This window comes from Cloeon dipterum, chromosome 3, assembly GCF_949628265.1.
Source record: "Cloeon dipterum chromosome 3, ieCloDipt1.1, whole genome shotgun sequence".
Classification (NCBI taxonomy): Eukaryota; Metazoa; Arthropoda; class Insecta; order Ephemeroptera; family Baetidae; genus Cloeon; species Cloeon dipterum.
In genome coordinates, this window is record NC_088788.1 from 29,266,322 (window position 1) to 29,273,909 (window position 7,588).

At 38.1% G+C, this 7,588-nt stretch overlaps 1 non-coding gene across 1 annotated transcript; it reads right to left on the reverse strand.

The window, feature by feature from the left end:
* Positions 1-4,053: 4,053 nt before the first annotated feature.
* On the reverse strand, positions 4,054-4,125 carry TRNAE-CUC (transfer RNA glutamic acid (anticodon CUC)). Its single transcript has one exon. It is a non-coding gene; the product is annotated as a tRNA-Glu (tRNA).
* Positions 4,126-7,588: the final 3,463 nt, after the last annotated feature.

Below are 7,588 nucleotides of genomic sequence, written 5' to 3' on the forward strand. Positions count from 1 at the left end.
CTTTTGTATTTCAATTGATTTAATATAAAAAAATTCAGCGGGGGCAATCGCCATCATTCAAGGCCTAATTAAAATCAATGCTTTAAATATATTTTACTAATATTTCTCCATACTCTCCCTGCTAACTCCAGTGTACTCTCTGTTAAACAAATTATGACAGTTCTTAAAATAATTATTTGCTATTTAAAAAATGTTCAACTTGTTTAAATTTTTTAACTCTTGATATTATTAAGAGAGCGTTGGCTTGTCCTCCTTGTGAAAAAAGTGGCTTTTAGGCTCTTCTCATTTTCTCTTTTTCTATTCAGCTAAATTTTAATGCAACATAAAATAGATACGAAGTTTTTTTTAATCTAAATCCTGATTTATTGGAAAACTTGAGGTCCTAAATTCAACAAAAAACAGGCAACCAGCAGGAATTCGCGGAAGAATGGATGCGTTCAAATAAGCACGCAGGAAGACATTGTTAATAGCAATTATCAGATAAATCAAACTACCTGCCAGCCAAAGGAGCAGCATGTGCATTTTAAAACGAAAGAATAAAGAACTACTGTTGTCCAATTGGTCCAAATCGCCTGTGCTAATCTCGATCTGGAAATCAGCTTCTTCGGGAGCCGCTTCAAGAGAAATCACGCCTCGGCGATAAATTAGACGGGGAAAACAATTGCAGTCAGATTTATGATATCAAAGGAACATTAGACCGGCGGGAGATAACAATTATGAAGAGCGCGTATTGCATACATGAGCTGCGTTAGACGGGCGAGTATGATTCAAGTGGCCGCAGTACCTCAGCGCCTAGAGCGCACACTCACAGTAGTGTATTAATTAGAATAGAGGGCTGATTAGTTATGCTACCTTTGGTCACGCCAGGCCACCAGATTAACGCCCATAAATCGCGGCTACTACCGCTACGTTCGCGCGGGCAGGGCGGCCAAACATGCTTCTTTGAAATGCGTACCGACGCCGACTGCGAGATGGCTCGACTCGAAAAGAGAACGGCTGCGATTTTTTTGCAAAGGAAATTTTCACTAGTATCTGATTTATTTTTATATCTTAATTAATATGATTTGAAGTATTTCATTTTTATATGATAATTTTTGCGCCGTGAACGAGGTATCAATGTATGAATCAATTTCAAATAACAATACACATGCATGAAATAACAAAATTGTAATTTGAAACGCTAATGATAACGTTAGTTTTAAAATGCTCAGCACATATGAACAGCAAAAAATGTGTTGGATTTTAAAATACATTTATATATTGGAGGAAAGAGGTTTTTCTGTGTATCAACTCAGACGGATTTCTATCACTTGCGGGATTTCGAGATTCTTGTTTTTTCGTGATCTGCAAAGACAAACAAATATATAGATATTTCGCGCGTTTTGCCACGGTGAACTGAACGCACAATTAAAAAACATAATTCGGTTAGCGTCTGAATCCAACATAGTTTACGGTCTTGGTTTTTTAATTAACAATAATCATTTTGATGATGTAGTAGATATTTTAAGTTATTTAAATTGAACTCATATATATGTGAAAAATGTTATGGACATGAATTACCCCGAAAATGCCATCGATTTTTTATATATGCAATCGGTGCAGCAGCCGCGGCGAGACGGTTGCATACAGTGCAAGGCGGCGTGTGCAGCAAGGGTCGTGTGCAAGAGGCGGCGCGGGGAAAGATAGCGAAGCAGGCGCGAGCAGAAAGCGGGAAGCGTGGGCTGAAGGTCGGCTGCGGAACAAGTGGAGGTCTCGCGGGCGAAGTGTGTCGCGCAGGTCACGAAAAGCAGCGCCGCACCTTGCTCAGGTCTGGGCCCTGCCCACAGCCGCGCGCGGTGCATGCGGCTAATTACGCATTCATGCTTTCTGCATGCCTGCCATTAATGTGGTTGCTCATTTGCATGCGCTGCCCCCCGCAATTTGCCATTAATTATTCAATTAGAGGGCGAGAGCCGAATTTCAAACTTGATGCTGACTTGCAGGATTAATACCCCATTGTTTGTGATCTGTTTAAAACTAGTCTAGCCCACCCTCTGGATCTCATCCTCATTACCAGCTTTGAAATGAAGAGCCAACGTGTAACACTGATCATTATTTCAAGTTATTCAACATGGAAACAGACGTGGTGCGAAATTTATCGGATTTTTGCCTGGGTCTTCTCATCGATGAGGAATTTATACTAACTAAACATTGTGATTTCAGGAAAGAGGATACTTTTTGCCAATGGTCTTAAACGCACTAGAATAATACGAGTGCGGTTTCAGATGAATAGAGGATCTGTATGAAGTTAAATATCTTGTGAAAAATTGTACTCCGAAATCAACTAGAGCCCTTTATCTCCCAATCAGCCAATAAACAATTAATTTGTTAAAAATATCTCAATAGTACTAGTTCGCTTCCGTGTGCCCTATCTTTTATTGGAAAGACTCGATTATATCAAACAAGCTAGGTAGAATATTTTGAGCGACAAATGTTTCGTGCAAGCGGGGGCAGCCACAGGTATCGTAAACAAATAAATTCGCGTGAAAGTAGTGGATCTCGCGAGGATTTTTAAACGAAAAAATCGCTAGAGGTGTTAGGTGACGAAAGTTTCTCCGTTCTTGCATTCCACACCTCATCACCAAGAAACTGCTGAGAGAAAATGCGCACTTTGGTACAGATCAGAGGTAGTGGGAGAGGCAGAGATAATTTATTATTTTCAAGGAAATAATTTCTTGACACCAATCAAATCTAATTAGTGCGCGCGGCGGCGGCCGTGTGTGCTGGTTGCTGGTTATTAGTGCAGTTGGGTGTCCGTCCACACCTGATAGATTATATGACCCGTATGAGCGGTCGAGACTCGCGGGTTGGCCGGCCAACCGGCCACTCGCTCTCGCGAAGGATGAATGACCTTTCTTTTCGCTGCTGCTGATGCTGCTGCTGCTGGCGTCGCTAATGATAGAGCCATAAAATACGGAATCAAACTCACCAGTTGAGCTGCTTTGAAATAAATACCCGAAAAAGGGATTAGCTTTTTACCTTGGGGATGTGAAACACGATGGTATAATACATTTTATCATATCGCTGTTTATTCCTTAGCTCTTCAAAACTGTGCACAACACAAGTTGAAATATAATTTTGTTCTGGAGCTAAGAAATTATTTCATTGTTAATTAAAACTAGAATATAAAATATTTATCAGCCCTTATAAAGCGGAAAAATAATCAATATCTAATTATATTTTAAAGTTAAAAAATCTCATTATTTTTATTTTAGTAAAATGTTTACTACGCGATATTCTGAATTAACAGCATGAAATTAACAGCAGTTTAAAACGTGTTTCTGGACCAAGAAAATATTTAATTGTAATGTATGTTAATTACTTTTAGTACCGTTGTGCGAGATAATGGCTTATATTTCTATTTATTTATTGATTTGTCATTTTTTTTTCAATGTCTCTGATTGTAACTTTTTTATTTTCATTTAATCAAAAGTGAAATGAATAGTAAAAAGGTGAAATCGTCTCAAAAATTGTAACGCATGTTTTTATCTGTTTTGCACAGCCCCGCTACTATTTGTAGGTGTTGTTTTTCAGCGACTCGTACAGAAAGTAATTTTTTGCTTAAATGGCCCGATAAATTATGCTACGGGGGAGCGCTCGCTCTGCCACTTTTAGAGGCACCTTTAAATCATCATATTAGGTCTGGAATGAATATAATTATTCCGCTTTTTCGGCACTGGCATCCAGTGGTTCATTTTGCCCACCTTTTTTGGTCACTGCTTTTGGAATGGAACTCGTTTTTCATACTTTACGCAGGCTAAAATCTCCTGACTTCAGATTAGAGCCTTTCTAATGAATTCACGTTTAATCCGACGTGAGTGCTGGAAATGTTCAAGTTGTGCTAGCTTGATTAGCTTAATTAGGTGCAGTTTTTGGACTTGCCAATTTCTAAACACAACTTAACTGAAACACTGGGATCTCTATTTTTTAAACAAAAGACGCCAAAAAGTTCCACCATGAGCCCATACATATGTTGACATGTATTAAACAACAAATGAAATATTGAAAAAGGCGTTCCGGCACCGGGAATTGAACCCGGGCCTCTCGGGTGAGAGCCGAGTATCCTAACCACTAGACCATGCCGGATTCTTGAAATGTGAAAATAGCTAAAATTTCGTTTCTTCCTCAATGATCTAAAAACTAATTGGTACGTTGCCAACAACTCACTATTTGAGATTTCACCGTACATTCAAATGCACATGCACTTTCGTAAAAATGTTTTAACTACATTTTGTAAAATATAAATCTACGTTAAATGAAAAGCCCCACTTTTGTTTGCTTTTAGTAGAAGAATTACAAATGTATGTGTTAAGAGCATGTAGAGTAATAAATTATTATTATCTACATATCGCTTTAGCAACTTTAATACCAGGTATAATGCTGAATTAATGCAATCGCAAATAGCACTACTTAATAACAGTGAATAGCAACAAAGTTGTCATAAAATAAAGCTCAAGCTAGTTTTCTTAGAAGTTTCATGCGTTCGCGTGCTAATGAATATTTTTTTCATCTGCAAGCGAGCACCACAGAGTGCGGGTAGGTGGATGAAGGTGGTACGAGCAGGAAAGGTTAAAATGTACGTGCACAAAGGTGTGACCTGCGCAATTCAAAGGTCGGTCTTGTATTCTCTTGCTGTGTCTGCATGTAACCAGGGCGTTAGTGGCGCAATGCATAACGTTTATTTAATTAATCATAAAAGTTGTGTCAGTGTGCAAAACACGTTGCTCAATCTTCTCCAGCAATTTTTTAACTTGAGCTCATTTTGAACGAGGTTTCCACTCCCAAAACAGGCAAGTCCTTGATTTGTAGACTGAATATTTGTCAGCAGATTTCGTGCGCTGGACGCAAGTGGTACATGTTTGAGATTTTTTTCTAACTGTCTCAAGTGTCTAAGTAGACAAAGCGAATACAGGCATAAAATGGTGGGATACTTGTGAAATATGAAGCAAAGGTGATATTCAGAAGAGTTATATCATATTGTGCAAAAAAGAGTGTAGCGGAGAGAAGCCCTTAAGTGCAAGGACAGGTTAGCTATACGACAGTGAATTTACAAATGAAATCTTTTGTCTGCGATTAAGCCGAAATAAGCAACATACTTTTTCAACTGTTGTTTCGGCCGGAATAAATTTTTTCATCTATTCATCGCACCAAAAATACTTTTTTTGCAATAAATTAAAAGATATAACCAAGTGCCAAAGTAAGACGTTGACGATATTTGCTCACAAAAAGGGCGTAAGAGTAGCAGAGGTGAGAAACTGACTGGCTTCTTGCTTGAAAAGGGCTTTTGTGTGCGAATCAACTGAGCACGTACACACACAATAATTACACGGAGCACCGGCCGAAAATAAGTAGAGAGCGAGCACCTGCGTGCAAATAACAGACACGTATAAGAGAGTTAGTCTAGAGCGGCTTATAACCTGGCGAAAAAGAGCCGAGAGGCAACACCCTTGCGCCATCAAACAGATTTTCTCATTCTCTCGGTCTAAAATATATGTATAATAAGCACATATGAAATGAGGGATGTGAAACATAGTTGATTTTATTGATAGATATATTGGATTGGTGTTACAGTTTTTTAACGAGGTATATCAATTTAAAACCCATGTTAATTGACGAATGATCTGGATATCAAAGTTAAAATTCATCTTTCAATCTTGGATTCGGGCGGTATAAGACTTTATTGATTGTTAAGTATTTTTCACAATTAAAAAAATATGAACTCCAAAATCATTCTTAAGAGAGCTTTATCCGTTTCAGAGTAGAAAAAACCGTGCTGACGTCTAAATTGGCAGAAACAGACACAAGTTGCTTCAAAGATTTACACTGCTGCGAAAACTGACGCATTAATTCCATGGCTGTAACTAGCTCCTTTTAAGACAGCTGAAATTCGTCACCCACATTTTCAACCTAAAAGCATTTTTCTGAAAGCACACATTCACATGAGACACGCTTGTCACGGGCTCCGCTATTTAATTTAAAAAAGGCCCCAAAAGTCCTGCGTGAGTGAAGACTGAACGCAAATGCTATGATAAATAATTAACTTTTGCCATTTCCTCAACTGTGATAATATTAATCAAACTTTATCTCGAGCCGCGAAGCAAGCGCGAAGTAAACGTTGATATCTTATTTTTCTTTGTCAGTTGTATACTTATTGGGTTTAATTTAATTATTCATTTAGCTTGCAAACTGGAGAACATACCCGATTAAATGTCGTATTTTGGTTAAGTTTATGATTATCAAGCAGCATATGGGCTTCAATAAATACTGCCAGTTGAGTTTATTTTGTCAAACTGAAAATGCAGCTAGAAGAAAACTCGAATTTTTGCGACAAAATAATCCTGTTATCTGTAATGGACCTTAATTTTCTTTTTTCAACTAGTTTTTTAAACGGAAATTATTTACAGATTAGTATCAGGCACGTATATTTTTTGTTAAATAAATCAGTGTCATGAAATTAATAAGCTCATTCCTCAAAATATGTCAAATCTAGCACTATGTTTCACGTCCCTATTTATATTACGAAGATACAATTCAAATGATGGATTATAACAACAACAAAACATTTATATTTATATACTTACGCACGCACACAATATAATAATTTTATCCGCGCGCGGCAGACCACCTGATGTGTCCCATTCCGGTCCCGTCGGTGGGTGTTTTGTAAATTCAAAATTTATCAACTCATCTTGCGTGCCGGCTGCTCCCATTGTGTCCGCGAAAACCGGCCAAAACGGCGCGACCGGCGCGCAAATTCAATAATAATCGCCGCAGCCTGCAGTCGTAAATTGCGGCATAATATGTACATGTGTGTGCGATTTTTATTGATTCTCTCGGGTGGTCCGCGCTTTTTCCCTTTATTGCCGGCCGCCGCTATTGTCTTGAGCGTGGGTGTTCTCCTTTCTCGAGCAATATTTTTTATTCCTCGGCAAATACTATAATGCTCGGCTGGATTGCTCCACGCCGATCATGTTCAAGCTACACAAGCAAATGATTAATGTGGAATGAGTTTGCACCAGGGTGACACAATGTGGCACATGATCAGTGTGGGTGCACTTTCAATAAAAAAGTCTATACGCAACCTTTGGGGTCGAGCTGAACATATCACATTAGCTGGCATGACTTTCTCCCCCGCTCAAAAAATGTGTGAGAGAACTAATCGAAGTGCAATATATGCTATGTAATATTAATACAGTTAACGATCACTCAGTCAAATAATTTAGGGAATAGTAGTATTCATGCTGCTCTACTTATATAAGTAGAGGTTGCTACTTACGACGGAATTTTCAAGAGGTTTTACATCTCCACAAATAATTACATTTTCAGATAAAAACTCCCCATATGACAGTTTGAGAAATTTTTTGAAAAAATATTATATTAATATTATTTTAAACTGCATCCTGGAAAATGTCATGTTATTTTTTTTAAACTGTACGTCTAAGAAGAGAATTTATCATTTTAAAATTGAACGAAATACAAAATTAAACTTCATTTCCGGTATGGTCTAGTTAATAGGATACCTGGCTCTCACTCAAGAGGCTCGAATTCG